Consider the following 17667-nt stretch of genomic DNA (forward strand, 5'->3'; position numbering starts at 1 on the left):
TCGTGCGGCGGTCGGCAAGCAGTTAACATAATTTGCTGGCATTTGGTATTGAAATTTGGATATATTACTGGAAAGGAAAATGTTCCTCAGGTGTTCATGCGGTCCCTTTTCTTCGCGGTGGAGATGAGCCAGAGCTCCTGGCTATCTGGGAGGGTCCCTGACATCAACAATGACACTAATAGAATGATCAGTGATAATACTGTACACTCTCCACCGGGCTCACATACCCTTTTATTTGGATAAAAACAACCCTTAGTCTGCCTCATGAACTTTTTGCAACCAGCCAAGACCTTCATTAACCCACCGCTTTTGGTAATGCAAATACACTGCCTGGCCAAAACAAAAGTCGCCATAAAAAAATAAGGTCACACGCATTGGACCGCCTTTAGCTTTGATTACGGCACACATTCGCTGTGGCATTGTTTCGATAAGCTTCTGCAATGTGACAAGATTTATTTCCGTCCAGTGTTGCATTCATTTTTCACCAAGATCTTGTATTGATGATGGGAGAGTCGGACCACTGAGCAAAGCACTCCAGCACATCCCAAAGATTCTCAATGGGGTTAGGTTCTGGACTCTGTGGTGGCCAATCCATGCGTGAAAATGATGTCTCATGCTCCCTGAACCACTCTTCACAATTAGAGCTCGATGAATCCTGGCATTGTCATCTTGGAATTTGCCCATGCCATCAGGGAAGAAAAAATCCATTGATGGAATAACCTGGTCATTCAGTATATTCAGGTAGTCAGCTGACCTCATTCTTTAGGCCCATGCAGTAACTATCCAATAGTATAGTTACTGCATGCTTTGTTTAGTTAGTTGCTTAGTTAATTCCAGGCGGTGACTTTTTTTTTTTTGGCCAAGCAGTATACATCTCCACTTTCTGGGAACAAACCATATCCTTCATACAAGGAATTACTCTACTCCAGGGGTCTTCAAACTATGGCCCTTCAGTTGTTCAGGAACTACAACTCCCATCATGCCTAGTCATGTCTGTGAATGTCAGAGTTTTACAATGCCTCATGGGATGTGTAGTTCCGCAACAGCTGGAGGGCCATAGTTTGAGGATCCCTGATTCTACTCAATCTCCCAAAAGACCCTCGCCTTCTAATCTTTGGATATTGGGACAAGCAACTCCTGACATGGTCTTCTAATGCTGAATCTCAACACAAAGATTGGATCCTAACATGCCTCTTCATGGCCTGGTGAGCAATTCTAAAAAATTGGAATTCCTCCTCTTGTCTAAAAATTTCACAGGATAAACAAGAATTACTACTGCTACAACACAAAGAAAAAATTAACATGGACTTCAACCAAAACTTTTCTTCCTACGTTGGCTGGCCTTCATGAACTCAACAATATCCCCAGATGCACTCAAGACCCGTCACATCCCTTTTGTTTACTACAAGGATCTCCAAATGCACTATGACAAATATGACACCTCTTGAGATCTCCCCCTCCTCTCACTAAACCTCCAGGGTCCTGAACATGGAAATACCTCTCTCGCTCGCACAACGCACCAGATAAAAATGGATAAGCTATCAGTTTTGTTTAGAACCACAGGTCCAGATGCCGTATATAAATGAAGTAGATAGTATCCAGTTTTATATTGTTCACGGTTAATTATTTTTAATTTACTATTTTATGTTTTGTACTTTTTCTTTCATTATACCCAATGAAACCATATATCTATTTGCCTCTACAATTTCACAGTATTATGTACCCTGTACCAAATTACTTACTGACTTAAGTATTTATTTACTGTATATACTCGAGTATAAGCCGACCCGAATATAAGCTGAGGCCCCTAATTTTACCACAATAAAATGGGAAAAATGATTGACTCGAGTATAAGCCTAGGGTGGGAAATGCAGCAGATACTGGACCCAAATGGACCACAACAAGACCCAAAACATGGGCTGTGGGCATGGTAAAGGAGAATGCAGGGCTGTGGGCATGGTACAGGAAATGCAGGGCTGTGGGCATGGTAAAGGAGAATGCAGTGCTGTGGGCATGGTACAGGAGAATGCAGTGCTGCGGGCATGGTACAGGAGAATGCAGTCCTGTGAGCATGGTGCAGGAGAATGCAGGGCTGCGGACATTGTACAGGAAAATGCAGGGCTGTAGGCATTGTACAGGAGAATGCAGGGCTGGGGGCATGGTACAGGAGATGCAGGGCTGGGGGCATGGTTAAGGAGAATGCAGTGCTGCGGGCATGGTACAGGAGAATGCAGGGCTGGGGACATGGTACAGGAAAATGCAGGGCTGCGGACATGGTACAGGAGAATGCAGGGCTGTGGGCATTGTACAGGGGAATGCAGGGCTGTGGGCATTATACAGGAGAATGCAGGGCTGTGGGCATTGTACAGGAGAATTCAGGGCTGTGGGCATTTTACAGGAGAATGCAGGGCTGGGGGCATTGTACAGGAGAATGCAGGGCTGGGGGCATTGTACAGGAGAATGCAGGGCTGGGGGCATTGTATGGGAGAATGCAGGGCTGCGGACATGGTACAGGAGAATGCAGGGCTGCGGACATGGTACAGGAAAATGCAGGGCTGCGGACATGGTGCAGGAGAATGCAGGGCTGGGGGCATTGTACAGGAGAATGCAGGGCTGTGGGCATTGTACAGGAGAATGCAGGGCTGGGGGCATTGTACAGGAGAATGCAGGGCTGTGGGCATGGTACAGGAGAATGCAGGGCTGTGGGCATTGTACAGGAGAATGCAGGACTGTGGGCATTTTCGAGGAGAATGAAGGGCTGGAGGCATTGTACAGGAGAATTCAGGGCTCGGGTATTGTACAGGAGAATGCAGGGCTGCGGGCATAGTACAAGAGAATGCAGGGCTGCAGGCATACTACAGGAGATGCAGGAGATACAGGTGTACCATCCCCGCAGCACTGCATCTCTTGTAGTATGCCCGCAGCCCCTGCATAATGGCAGGTAGTGCGGCTGTGGAGGAGTCTCAGTTACCTGTTCCTGAGGCCCCTTAGATTTAAAAACGGCGGCAACACGTCATTGCGCATGCGCCACCGCCGCTTCCCGGGAATAGCCGAACGTGTACGGCCTTTCCCAAGTGGTGGTGGCGCATGCGGGATGACATGTTGGCGCCGGGCGTCGCCATTTTTAAATCTAAAGGGCCTCAGAGCACGTCGGGCTGGCCGGGAACATTTTTTTTTTTATGACTAAAGCTGAGGGGGACGTTTTCAGCACAAAAAAATGTGTTGAAAAACTCGGCTTATACTTATAGTATATACAGTACTTACTATTAAAGCGTTTGCTACCCCAACACTTCATATTCATGATATGTGGCTGCTGTACCATGTACTTGCAGTGCTGTATCTTGGCCTAGGCCAAAAAGGCCCAGGCCTAGGGCAGCACTTTGCAGGGGGGGCAGCAAAAAAGCTGCACCCCACATGGAAAAAAAAACAGTCTCCTCCTGGTTCCTGCACAAAAAGGGTCCCCACCGGCTTGCACTACACTTTTAGTATAGTGCCAGTCCTATGGGGCAAATCAGTCTGGCACCCCCATAAAGCGGTCACACTGCTACCTGCTGGTACTGATGGGCACTAGTAGGCTTCACTGATGGCCACTGATGAGGTGGCACTGATAAGCTGCACTGATGGGCACTGATAGGCTGCACTGATGGCCACTGATCGGGCTGTACTGATGAGGCCGCACTGATGAGGCTGCACTGATGGGCAGTGATGAGGCTGCACTGATAAGGCGGCACTGATGAGGCTGGACTTATGGGCACTGATAGACTGGTTGTGGTCTGTGGTTTACAGATGACAGGGCGGGTCATAAACAGGAAAGGGTGTGGCCTTTACAGGAAGAGGTGGGTCATATTTAAATTAGGATGTGGGCAGATTTCTGTGCTAAAGATTAAACAACAAAAAAATTAGTGTAACCAAGGTATAAAAAATAAATAATATGAAGGTGTAACTATGAAAGAAGAGGGAAGCTGCACACATGGACCTATAGAGAATCCTGCAAAATTGGTAATAATATATGTGTAGCGCTTAACCCATACATGTATACATTATAATTAAAAAAGTGAATATGCGACAAGTGATGTCCAACGCATCAAAAAAATAAAAATAATAATATTCCGTAAATTCTTAAAAATTAGTCCCAACAAATATGTGCACAAATAAAATATCCAATTCCAGCATGTGAATGTGATTCGCATTGTTGAAAGAAATATTTTATATATATATAGCAAATCCAAACTTGTAGGTGCTGCTCCGTAGAGTGATATTGCAAAAGGGCACACAGGCAAAAATGAGAAAAGGGAGGCCGCTTACCAGATGTAGTTGGTCATCCAAATTAATGGATAAACCTCAGTGCACTTTAAGAGAGTATTGGCAGGATCCACCCAGTTCACCTCTCACCGATATCAGGCAACAGGCACTCAGTAGCATGTGATCAGAGAATTCCGAGATCATATATAAAACAAGATATATGGAAAATACATAGCGTGATACCGTATGGAAAATTGGGGGAAAAAGAAAAAAGTGGGAGGTTGCACTCACATGAGACCCAATACATCCCGTGTATCTCATATGAATCGCAGGTAGAGAAAAAAAGCACCACAAATGCCAGCAATACGCACACCCATGGGTAATCACCAACACTGAACGTCCAAATGTACCGCTTACCAGATGTATCTGGTCACCCAATCAAGGGATAGACCACAGCAGGCTTCGTATACACTCATAGAAGTTCACAGGGGTGATGATTTATGTCAAGTATGCTGAGACATTCAAAGGGGCTCGATTTCCAAAACATAAAAGGAAGGGGTACGGACATAGCGTGATACCGTTTTAAGCTTAAAAACATTTATTAAACAATTGCACTCACATAATAAGCATCAGAATAGGCATGAATCCCAAACGGCTGTGTACAGAAACAAACTACAGCGTCCTCTTAGGTAGTAGTAAGCCGGCTCTGGGGGCGTGGTAACGTCACATCTGACTCCACCCAACGCGTTTTCGTCATAGGCTTGACGTCGTCAGGGTGGATCCTGCCAATACTCTCTTAAAGTGCACTGAGGTTTATCCATTAATTTGGATGACCAACTACATCTGGTAAGCGGCCTCCCTTTTCTCATTTTTGCCTGTGTGCCCTTTTGCAATATCACTCTACGGAGCAGCACCTACAAGTTTGGATTTGCTACATATATAAAATATTTCTTTCAACAATACGAATCACATTCAGATGCTGGAATTGAATATTTTATTTGTGCACATATTTGTTGGGACTAATTTTTAAGAATTTACGGACTATTATTATTATTTTTTTTTTTTTATGCATTGGACATCACTTGTCGCATATTCACTTTTTTAATTATTATGTATACATGAATGGGTTAAGCGCTATACATATATTATTACCATATTTAAATTAGGGGCTGCACAAGTTTAGGCCTAGGGCAGCACACAACCTAAATACACCACTGTGTACTTGTTCTCTTTGTATTGCTTCCTTTATGTGAAATCCCTGGTGTCCCTGCCAGTCCCTCTGCCTTCCTATTAAAAACTGACCACTCTAAGCTGAAGAATACACAGTTGTCTGTTCTCTAGCTATGCTGGGAACTCAGCCTGCTCTCCTCCAATATTCAGACTTGTCCTGACACGCCCCCACTGTACAGCCATTCACTGGGAAGCTCAGTGTGCTGCTGCTTCTCCTCCTCCCACCAGCTCTTATGCAGCTAAAAACAGAGGGAATGTGATCACTTATTAAAAAAAGGGAAAAATTGTATTTGTAATGTTTTTTTTTATATCTATGCACACATTTTTTGCCTTTCAATTCTATTTTAAACAGAATAGGTTGTTTTACAAGGTGATCGTTTACAATCACTTTAACCAGTTCTGGACCGGAAGGATTTGCCCCCTTAATGACCAGACCATTATTTGTGATTCGGCACTGCGTTACTTTAACGGACAATTGCGCGGTCATGCGACACTGTACCCAAATGAAATTGATGTCCTTTTTTTCGCACAAATAGAGATTTCTTTTGGTAGTATTTGATCACCTCTGCGATTTTTATTTTTTGCGCTACAAACAAAAAAAGAGCAACAATTCTAAAAAAAAAAAGAAAAAACATTTTTCACATTCTGCTATATAACATTCCCAAAAAAATTTAAAAATCTAATTTTTTTAACATTTTAGGCCAATTTGTTTTCTGCTACATATTTTTGGCAAAAAAAAATAAGCGTATTTTGATTGGTTTGGGCAAAAGTTATTGCTTCTACAAACTAGGGAAAAGATTTATGTTATTTTTATTGTTTTTTTTTTAATAGTAATGGCGGCGATCTGCAATTTTTAGTGGGACTGCGACATTGTGGTGGACAGATCGAACCCCTAACTGACATTTTTGACACTTTTGGGGGGAGCAGTGACATTACTACAGTAATCAGTGCTAAAAATATGCACTGTTACTGTAATAATGACACTGGAAGGGAAGGGGTTAACACAATGGGTGATCAAGCGAGGTCCATAAGACATGGATGAGTGGTGAGTTTGGGGTGAAGGGACTTGACTGGCCTGCACAGTCCTGTCCTCAACCCGATAGAACACCTTTGGGATGAATTTGAGTGTAGACTGTGAGCCAGGCCTTCTAATCCAACATCAGTGCCTGACCTCACAAATGCGCTCCTGGAAGAATGGTCAAACATTCCCACAGACACACTTCTAAACCTTGTGGACAGTCTTCCCAGAAGAGATGAAACTGTTATAGCTGCAAAGGGTGGGCCAACTCAATATTGAACTCAACGGACTAAGACTGGGATGCCATTAAAGTTCATGTGTGTGTAAAGCCAGGCGTCCCAATACTTTTGATAATTTAGTGTGATATACAGTATATAGTTCTGGCCGCCAGTTCTCAGAAGGGATGTATTGGAGCTTGAGAGAGTACAGAGAAGGGCAATAAAACTTATTAGGGGATTTGAGGACCTTAATTACGAAGAGCGTTTAGAAGCACTAGATTTATTCTCCCTGGAGAAGAGACGTGTGAGAGGGGACATGATAGCGATTTACAAATACCTCAACGGTGATCAGAGCATAGAAAAAAAACTATTCAGTCGCAAGGAATGCATGAGGACACGAGGTCATACAATGCGTTTAGAGGAGAAGAGATTTAACCACAGGCTACGCACGGGCTTCTTTACTGTAAGGGCTACTAGACTGTGGAATTCCCTGCCACAAATGGTAGTAACTGCGGGGGGGAGTATGGCTATTTTTAAAAGACTCTTGGATGTACATCTCAAGGATCGAAACATTCAGGGGTATGGGAAAGGAATACGTCCACACACACCTACACAGGTTGAACTGGATGGACTATTGTCTTTATTCAACCTCACCTACTATGTAACTATGTAACTATATATATAGATATATATATATATATATATATATATATATATATATATATATAGATATATATATATATATAGATATATCTATATATATATATAGATATATATATATATATACACAGTATCTCACAAAAGTGAGTACACCCCTCAACACGTGACAAAGCCTGGAATGCCAATAAAGTTCATGTGTGTGTGTAAAGCCAGGCGTTGCTAATACTTTTGGTAATATAGTGAACATCTTATAGGACATCTGATCTAGGGCTCCCAGATTTTATCAAACAAGGCTTGTTTATCGAGTAATATTGCCGAGAGGCATTCGTTGACCATGATCCATGACAACTTGGTCTTCACCAAGTCAAATGGAAAAGTGAGGGACTTCCAGGACCCAGCAATGGAGATTCTGGCTGCTGCAAAAATAAATGCTATGAGTGTCCTCACGTGTCCCGGAGCTTCTTCCACCGGGCTACCCAGTAGTAGTAGTCATTTTTTTTTTATGTTGTCCATGTATACTTAGCAAGCATTTATTGCTTATCTCTGGGATATATCTCTTCACAGACCTTGCATGCAGTGTTCAGTTTTTTTAAACTAAGCTTTAGCCTAAGACGGAGCATAGTTTATTTTATATTGCTGAGTTACATAAGCTCAGCCCCATTAACACACTTAAGCCAAATGTTTAAACGGGTGCACCATGACTTCTGGAGGTTACCGTGTCACACAACTAATAAGGGAGCGTAATGCAGTCAGCGCACATCCAGTCATCACCCTTCCCTAAAATAGTGGAGGATTAAAGTGAAAGAAAGCATCATTTCTTAACAGTGATAGTTACTGAGTTGGGATCAGCACCTTTTCATTAAAGTCAAGTTGCCGTGTCCACTAATCTCGCATTCTACGAAACTTTTCTCTTATGAAAAAATATTTTCTTGAAGTTGGATATTGTTTCATGAACATTCTGATCACCCTAAGGCGAAGTTCACATTCCTTTGTCACCAGCTGCTAAAATTCATTGTTAACCCTTTTTGCCTCTTTAAACTACCAGGCGGGATAATGGTAAAGGTCGGTCATTGTATCTCCACACCTTTCCTCCAGTTATTAGATGCCACTTTTATTAAAAACTGCTTCATTTTTATTTTAGGGATGACAAGGAAGAAAGGCTTGTGTGCTCCTGCTCTTTGCTGGAGAGAGACTTCAATTATAACCCATTAGTCCCCAAAATTTAAAGTGATATTAACCACTTAAATACTTAAGTCCTGGAAGATTTTACCCGCTTCCTGACCAGGCCCTATTTTGCGATTCGGCACTGCGTGGCTTTAACGGACAATTGAGCGGTCGTGCGACGCTGTACCTAAACGAATTTGAAGTCCTTTTTTTCCCACAAACAGAGCGTTCTTTTGGTGGTATTTGATCACCTGTGCGATTTTTGATCATGCGCTATAAACAAAAAAAAAGACAATTTTGCAAAAATAACAATATTTTTCACATTTTTTTTATATGAAATTCCCCCAAAAAAATGTAAAAAAACAAATTTTTTAACATTTTTGGCCAATTTGTTTTCTGCTACATATGTTTGGTAAAAAAAATCACAATAAGCGTATTTTGATTGGTTTGCGCAAAAGTTATTGCGTTTACTAACTAAGGGAAAGATTTTTGTCATTTTTGTTGTTTTTTTTAACGAGTAATGGCGGCGATCTGCGATTTTTTTGCGGGACTGCGACATTGCGGCGGACAGATCGGACCCTTGACTGACATTTTTGACACTTTTTAGGTTACCAGTGACATTACTACAGTAATCAGTGCTATACATATGCACTGTTACTGTAAAAATGACATTGGCAGGGAAGGGGTTAACTTTATTGGGGAAGGAAGGGTTAAGTGTGTCCCTAGAGGCGTGTTTCTAACTGTGATTGGATGTGGCTTTACATGTAACAGCACAGATCAACAGTCCTACAACAGGACCGTATGATCTCTGCTGTTACACAGGGAAGAATGACAGGCGGCTTTGTTTACATTTGCCGCCTGCTTTTCTCCCTTCACAGCGGACGATCGGGTCCGCCGGTCACACGCACGGAGGTGTCCGTGAACGAGCCGGGGCGGGAGCGTGCCTCCGGGGGCACGCACTCGCCCCCTATTGGCTTACAGGCTAGTGACGTACCCATACGTCACTTTGCTTGGCCGGGGCTGACCGCTGCAGTATATGTACTTGCGGCAGTCGGAAACCGGTTAAGGACCAAGCCCATTTCTGACACATGTTTACAAGTTAAAATTGGTATTTTTTGCTAGAAAATTACTTAGAACCCCCAAACATTATATATATATATATATATTGTAGGGTTTCACTCAGTGGTAGGAGTGGATGACCCCTTGGGGGGGGGGTTCGTTTTCACAGTAAGATAGCCTAGAAGTGGTTGCAAAAACAGTGTATGAGTTTTATTCTTGCAATTTTTCTTCACACCAGTGCAAGCATCAAAACAGCAAAATAAAAATAAAACAAAATAAATCCTTGCCACGGTGGGCGGCTACCTTCACACACTGGAACCTACCTAAGAGTCTGTCCCCAACCTACTGTTGGGCAGACTTTCTTATCCTACAGCGGATACTCAATAGTCCATGTTTTATCTTCTCACAGCACATGTTCATTGGACTTTCCTTTCACATACAAAACATGTCCCTTTGTTTTCTCTCCACCTAGAGAACTTTCCTTTGTTTTCTTTTCACATAGAAAAACAATCCATGTCCTCACCTTGTGAAGTCTTCACAGCGGTTTACCCTCCTTAGCGCACATCACTTCAGGGGGTCTTCTCCCATGCTCACACAGCTTGTCGGGAGGCACACATTTAATTTCCCCTTCACACAGGAAATGTCCATTGGTTTCTTTTCACCTAGAAACGATCCAAGACCTCAGCCCACACGGCGTCAGGAGGCAGCAATCCTTAGACTTCCTCTGGACCAATTATAGAGACCTTCATTTTCTCATTCTGAACAGCTGAATGGTCTTCAACTTCCTGCTGGCTAGCTCTGCAGCCGACACCCTATAGTAATTGGTGGACTTTCCAATCCAGGTGGAGATGTATCTCCTGTCTGTGACTACATCTCCAGATTTACCTGACTTCCTGTCACAATATATATATATATGGTGGTCATTGCAATATTTTTTGTCCACACGGTACTTGCGCAGCAGTCTTTCAAACGCCATTTTTTTGGAAAAACGATATTTCAGTGCATTTAAAAAAAAATAATCAGTAAAGTTAGCCCATTTTTTTGTATATTGTGAAAGATGATGTCACGCTAAGTAAATAGATACCCTACATGTTACGGTTTAAAATTGCGCACATCCCCGGAATGGCGACAAACTACGGTCAATAAAAATCTCCATAGGCGATGCTTTAAAAAATTTTAACGGTTAATAATTTAGAGTTACAGAGTAGCTCTTTTTTTTAAATTATTGCTCTCGCTGTGGCGATCGCCGTGATACCTCACATGTGTGGTTTGAACAGCAATTTCATTTGCGGGCGCGACTTCCGTATACGTTTTCTTTTGTGCGCGAGCTCCCGGCGACGGGGGCGGTTAAACATTTTTTTTCCTATTTATTTTATTTATTCTTTTAATTTTAGTACAGGTTTTACAAAAAAAAAAAAAAAAAAACTGTTTACTTTTATTGCTGTCACAAACAATGTAAACAATAAACATCCCTTGTGACAGTAATAGGCGGTGACAGGTACTCTTTATGGAGGGATTGGGGGCACTTTAATGTATTCAAAATGCAGAAAACTGCATTTTTGAATACAGTCACTTTTTAAATTCGGCGCCTTTAGCAGCCGAGTAACCCGGACGTGACATCATGGACGCTGCCTCCAGGTTACGTCATCGATCGAAGCCGAATCCGGGATGTGTCGACTGGTTGCTCGGGTCTCTTGGTGAGACCCAGGCAGAGCCACGGAAGGCGGCAGGAGGCGGGGGGGGGGCGTTCCCTCCCGCTCACTGGGGTAACGATCGAGCGGCTCTCGAGCCGCATCGGTCATTACCCCCGGAAAGCCGACTGCCGGCTCTAAAAAATGGTACCAGGAAGATGCCTCTAGCTGCAGGCATCACCCTGGTACAGCCACCTATTGCAGCCGATGTAGGTCTACGTTGATTTGCGGTAAGTGGTTAAAGGTTTATTTATTTATGCATTTTTCAAATAACAAGCAAGTCATACTTACCTGCTCTGTGCAGTGGTTTTACACAGAGCATCCCTGATCCCCTACTTCTTGGCTCCTCCCCATTGACAAGTGCCCCCGATAGCAAGCCGCCTGTTATGGGGCACTAGTGAAGGCTCGCTCCTGAAACCCGCTCTATGTGTCCATAAGACACATAGAACTGTGGCTCGCCCCCACACTGATTTACAGCAGTGGGAGCCCATCAATGCAGCCTCACCAGTGCCCATCAGCTCAGCCTTAACAGTGTCCATCAATACAGCCTCACCAGTGCCCATAAATGCAGCCTCACCAGTGCCCATCAGCTCTGCCTCACCAGTGCCCATCACTGTGGAGCCTGTAGGTTCTGCTGGGAGCTGGCCATGACCTTTGGGTCCTGCTGGCCACTGGCCTGTAGGTTCTGCTGGGAGCTGGCCATGGCCTTTGTGTCCTGCTGGCCACTGGCCTGTAGGTTCTGCTGGGAGCTGGCCATTGGCCTGTGGGCCACAGGCCATAGCCAGCTCCCAGCAGGACCTACAGGCCAGCAGCACCTATAGGACCGCAGGACCCATATGCCATGGCCAGTTCCCAGCAGGATCCACAGGCCATGGCCAGCAGGACCCACAGGACATGGCCAGCTTCCAGCAAGACCCAGAGTCCATGGCCAGCAGGACCCACAGGCCATGGCTAACTCCCATCAGGACCTACAGGCCATGGCCAGCTCCCAGCAGGACCTAAAGGCCATGGCTAGCTCCCAGTAGGACCCACAGGCCATGGCCAGCAGGACCAACAGGCCATAGCCAGCAGGACCAACAGGCCATGGCCAGCTCCCAGCAGGACCCACATACCATGGCCAGCAGGACCAAAAGGCCATGGCCAGCTCCCAGCAGGACTCGCAAGCCATGGCTAACTCCCATCAGGACCTACAGGCCATGGCCAGCTCCCAGCAGGACTCACAAGCCTTGGCCAGCAGGACCTCCAGGTCATGGCCAGCAGGACCAACAGGCCATGGCCAGCAGGACCAATAGGCCATGGACTGCAGGACCAACAGTCCATGGCCAGCTCCCAGCAGTACCAACAGGCCATGGCCAGCTCCCAGCAGGACCCACAGGCCATGGGCAGCAGGACCCACAGACCATGGCCAGCACAGGACCTGACAGCCAGACAGTGTTGAGGGCTACTTCCTATTTTGAGGTTACTGGGTGGGCAGGGAAAATGGGGTGTATGGGGGGGGTGGGACATGGAATCGGATATTCCCTGGATCAACTTTACCTATAAATGTTAGTATCCAGCAGGCCCGGACTGGGACAAAAAATAGGCCCGGGCATTTTGGACTGAGCAGCCCAGGAGGGGGGGGGGGGCATGACGGGGGGCGTGACTGGGGCGTAGCGTTCGTCGGGATGGTTGATGACAGGATTTAATGTTCCAGGATGTGTGGATTCGATTACGGTACCTTTTTTAGTCTAATCTGATAGATTGGGTCCAATTTAGATCAGAGCTGCCATATGATGCTGTTTTTTTGTTTGTTTGTCTTACTTTAAATCCTGTTTTGATGGTTGAGTCCTAAAAATAGTATGAAGCAGCACAAGATGAGGGTTACTCTAATCAAGGGGTAGACCACCTTTTTGGGCAGAGTGTGCCGAAAAATGTTTTCAAAGAAATTGGTGTGCCAGATACATAAAAAACAATTGTCAACTTCATATAAAGTAACTGCTGTAAACCACTTGAATAATAGTAAGAAATCAAGTGAGCTTTGCTGGCACTATGTGGGGGGTCCTGCCCCTCACTAGCCCTCACAAACAGCTGTAGGCCCAACCCTCCCCTGTTCTCCACCTGTTCACTCCTGAACAGGAGGAGCGGCATTTACTAGAACCGTTCACCTTTATGTTCCTGGGATTGAGGAGATGGGACTGGAGGAGGAGGACATGGGATGCAGGAGGACATGGGACTGGAGGAGGAGGACATGGGATGCAGGAGGACATGGGACTGGAGGAGGAGGACATGGGATGCAGGAGGACATGGGACTGGAGGAGGAGGAAATGGGATGCAGGAGGACATGGGACTGGAGGAGGAGGACATGGGATGCAGGAGGACATGGGATGCAGGAGGACATGGGACTGGAGGAGGATGACATGGGATGCAGGAGGATGACATGGGATGCAGGAGGACATGGGACTGGAGGAGGAGGACATGGGATGCAGGAGGACATGGGACTGGATGAGGATGACATGGGATGCAGGAGGACATGGGACTGGAGGAGGAGGACATGGGATGCAGGAGGACATGGGACTGGAGGAGGAGGACATGGGATGCAGGAGGACATGGGACTGGAGGAGGAGGACATGGGATGCAGGAGGACATGGGACTGGAGGAGGACATGGGATGCAGGAGGACATGGGACTGGAGGAGGAGGACATGGGATGCAGGAGGACATGGGACTAGAGGAGGAGGACATGGGACTGGAGGAGGACATGGGACTGGAGGAGGAGGATATGGGACTGGAGGAGGACATGGGATGCAGGAGGACATGGGACTGGAGGAGGACATGGGATGCAGAAGGACATGGGACTGGAGGAGGAGGACATGGGATACAGGAGGACATGGGACTGGAGGAGGAGAACATGGGATGCAGGAGGACATGGGACTGGAGGAGGAGGATGACCATGGTAGGCGGGCCCTGGGGAATGTTGGTGGTCAGGCCCGGGGGGGCCCAGACCGGGAGGGGGGGCCAGGCCTAAAACTATGTAAGGGGCCTCAAAATTTCTGATGGCTGCCCTGCCTGTGGAAGCAGAGGGTGAACATAGAACATGCTATTCAGCTAGTGTCAAGCTCAGGGTTCAAATCAGGGATCCCAGCACTGAAAAGCAGAAGTAATACCCACCATGACACTGTGTTACTATTAACATAGCTATGCCTGCAACAAAGCCACTTCCAGACCAGTCTGCATGTCATTTCTCACTCAGGATGGGTTGATGTCAATGTCAATCACAGTGAACCACCCCTGCATTATCTATGAGGACCGGTGGTGTTGTGTTTGTAAATTGTGCTGCTGCTGGCCTGCAGTGCTGCCCTTTCCTTACCTTTTTGTTGTTGCTGTTGCAGCAGGCCTTGGCTCGTGTGGTCGTGGGTGGGTGCCTGGGTGCAGTGGTGTTGTTGTCTCGTCGACAGTGACTCACTGACTCCACTCCAGAGTCCATACTCCTCCAGTCAGTGATTCCAGTCCACTCCGAGTCGACACTTAGTCAGACAGACAGACTGTCAGTGTCACTGTGTCTGTGTCACGCGGTGCGGTGCTTCTTCTAAGTTCCCACTTCTTCCCGACAACAAGGCAAGCAGGGGCCCCTCTAGCTCCACCCCCGGCCTTCAGTCTCAGAGTCACCTGACGGTTCACGGTCCCACCCCCTCCTGAGCTACGCAGCAACGCTGGATGCTGCTGCGGAGCTTAGGAGTGGGGAGTCAGGGACAGCGGCGGCCGGCAGGTGGCCAGATTGCGGTAATACGGCCCAGACTCTCTGCGGAATCGGCCGCGGAGAGGCCAGCACTGGGGAGTGGGGAGTCAGGGACAGCGGGCGGCCTAATTGCGGTAATGCGGGCCCAGACTCTCTGCGAAATCGGCCGCAGAGAGGCCAGCACTGGGAAGTGGGGAGTCAGGGACAGCGGGCGGCCTATTTGCGGTAATGCGGCCCAGACTCTCCGCGGAATCGGCCGCGGAGAGGCCAGCAGCGGCAACGGCCGGAACACACACAGTGACTGACACACTGTCAGATCAGGGCGGAGGCCTCGGCCCACCGGGCATATGCCCGGTCTGCCCTATGGCCAGTCCGGCCCTGGTATCCAGTTATAATATGTACATTTAGGAAAGAATCCAGGCCTTTTTAAAAGCAATCTACTGAGCTGTGCAGAACCACCTCTGGAGGGAGGCTATTCCACATTTTCACAGCTCTTACTGTTAAGAAACCTTTCTTATATTTGGAGATGAAATCTCTTCTCCTCCAGACGTAAAGAGTGCCCCCCATATAAATGTGGACCCTTAAACATATGTGACCAAATCTTTACAACACTGATAAAAAATACTCCAAACGAAAAATGTCCAAAATCATCAGTCCTTCAGGGTGTCACAGAATTACAACTAAAATGAATATACACATTAAAATTCATATATACATATATACCTTAAAACCAAAAAAAACAAAAAAACAAAAAAAAAAAACAAAAAACATATGTATATATATATATATATATATATATATATATATATATATATATATATATATATATATATATATATATTGTGATAGGAAAGTCAGGTAAATCTGTGGATGTAGTCACAGACAGGAGATACATTTCCACCTGGTTTAGAAAATTCACCAATTACTATAGGGTGTCGGCTGAAAAGGTAGCCAGGACGGCTTAAGGAAGTTGAAAGGTCTTCAGCTGTTCGGAATGAGGAAGTTAAGGCCTCTATAATTTGTCCAAAGGAAGTCTATTGATTGCTGCCTCCTGACGCTGTGTGAGCTGGGGAGAGGAGGACAGTCAGATGTGTGCCTCCCGACGCTGTGTGAGCATGGGAGAAGACCTCCTGGAGCGATGAGCGCTGAGGAGGGTAAAAAGTGTGAAGACTACTCAAGGTGAGGTCTGGACTATTTCTATGTGAAAAGAAATAAATGAACTGTTTGCTATGTGAAGAGACAAACAAAGGAATGTGTTCTATGTGAAGAGAAAAGAAAAGGGACATGTTCAAAGTGAAGAGGAAAAGGGACATGTTCAATGGACATTTGTTGTGTGAAGAGAAAGTAAATGGACTATTGATAGTCTGCTGTATGATCAGCCAAGTCTGCCCAACAGTAGGTTGGGGACAAACTTCATTAGATAGGTTCCTGTGTGTGAGAAGGTAGCCGCCCACAGTGGCAATGATTTATTTTGTGTTCTATTTTATTTTGGATGTTTTTGACGCTTGCAGTCTGGTGAAGAAAATTGCATGAATAAACCAAACTGTTGGTTGCAACCACTTCTCGGCTATCTCCCTGTGTAACGAACCCCCCAAAGGGGTCATCCACACCCGCCACCAAGCTAATCAACCTCACATATGGTGGAGGTATGCATTGGGCAGAAGCAGAGATCCCTGCAAAGAAGTGCATATGTTCTATGAACTTTGTCTGGTGCATGAGATTGCACAATCTGTGTGTGCAGGAGAGAAGATCCTGAAAGAGAGAAAAAATACTTGTTTTAAAGAGACAGTGGTCTCAAAATTTTTGATGAACTTTGTCTGGTGCATGAGACTGCACAAACTGTGTGTGCAGGAAAGGAGATCCTGCAAGAGAGAGAAAGGCTACTGGCTTTGAAGAGACAGTGGTCTCAAAATTTTTTGCTGGACTGTGAAAAATTTATTGTGGAGTTATTGAAGATGGGGCGACCAAAACGCCTGAAAGATGCAAAGATAGCTGAAACGAGAGACCGGATTCTATGGATGGAGGGGATGTTACTGCCTGAACGAGCCCCATCCATGCCTGAACAGAATCTGCTAAAGAGAAAGGTTGTTGTCCCTAGCAACACTGGTGCAAATGAAACAGTTATGGAGACGCAGTGTTCTCAAATGAAAAGTAAACCCAAAATGGGGGAGATGCTGAAACAGCGGAGCTTTGCAGCTCAACAACAGGCTCAACAAGAGAGCATGGCAGGCTGGAAACCGAAACGCCAGCAGCCAATGGAGGTCATCGGTTTGGAGGAAACCGAGTATGTGTGCAGGGCTGAGTTGGATGCCTTGCAACGGAAAATGGAAGAAAAGGAACGAGCCCTGGAGTTGCTTAGGATGGAGCATAGAAACTTGCAGGCTCAGGTGTTACAGTGGGAAGAATCCACTGCTCTTCTTTTTTCCGAGTTGCAAAAACGTGGAGAGACTATAATGAAGAAAGATACAATCCTCATGGAAAAGGAAATTGAAATTCAGACTTTGCAGAAGCAAAGTATGTGTGATATGGTGGAGTTGCGTAATCAGCTGGAAAAAAGTCTTCAGTCTTTTGAAGCTACAAAAATAGACCTGCAGGGGGTGCAGGAACAGAATGTCTCTCTGAAAACGACATTGTCTCTCAGCGACAAGGAGAAGTGAGAGAGAGGCTAAATT

This window comes from Pelophylax lessonae, assembly GCF_965119305.1.
Source record: "Pelophylax lessonae genome assembly, chromosome: 4".
NCBI classification, from domain to species: Eukaryota; Metazoa; Chordata; class Amphibia; order Anura; family Ranidae; genus Pelophylax; species Pelophylax lessonae.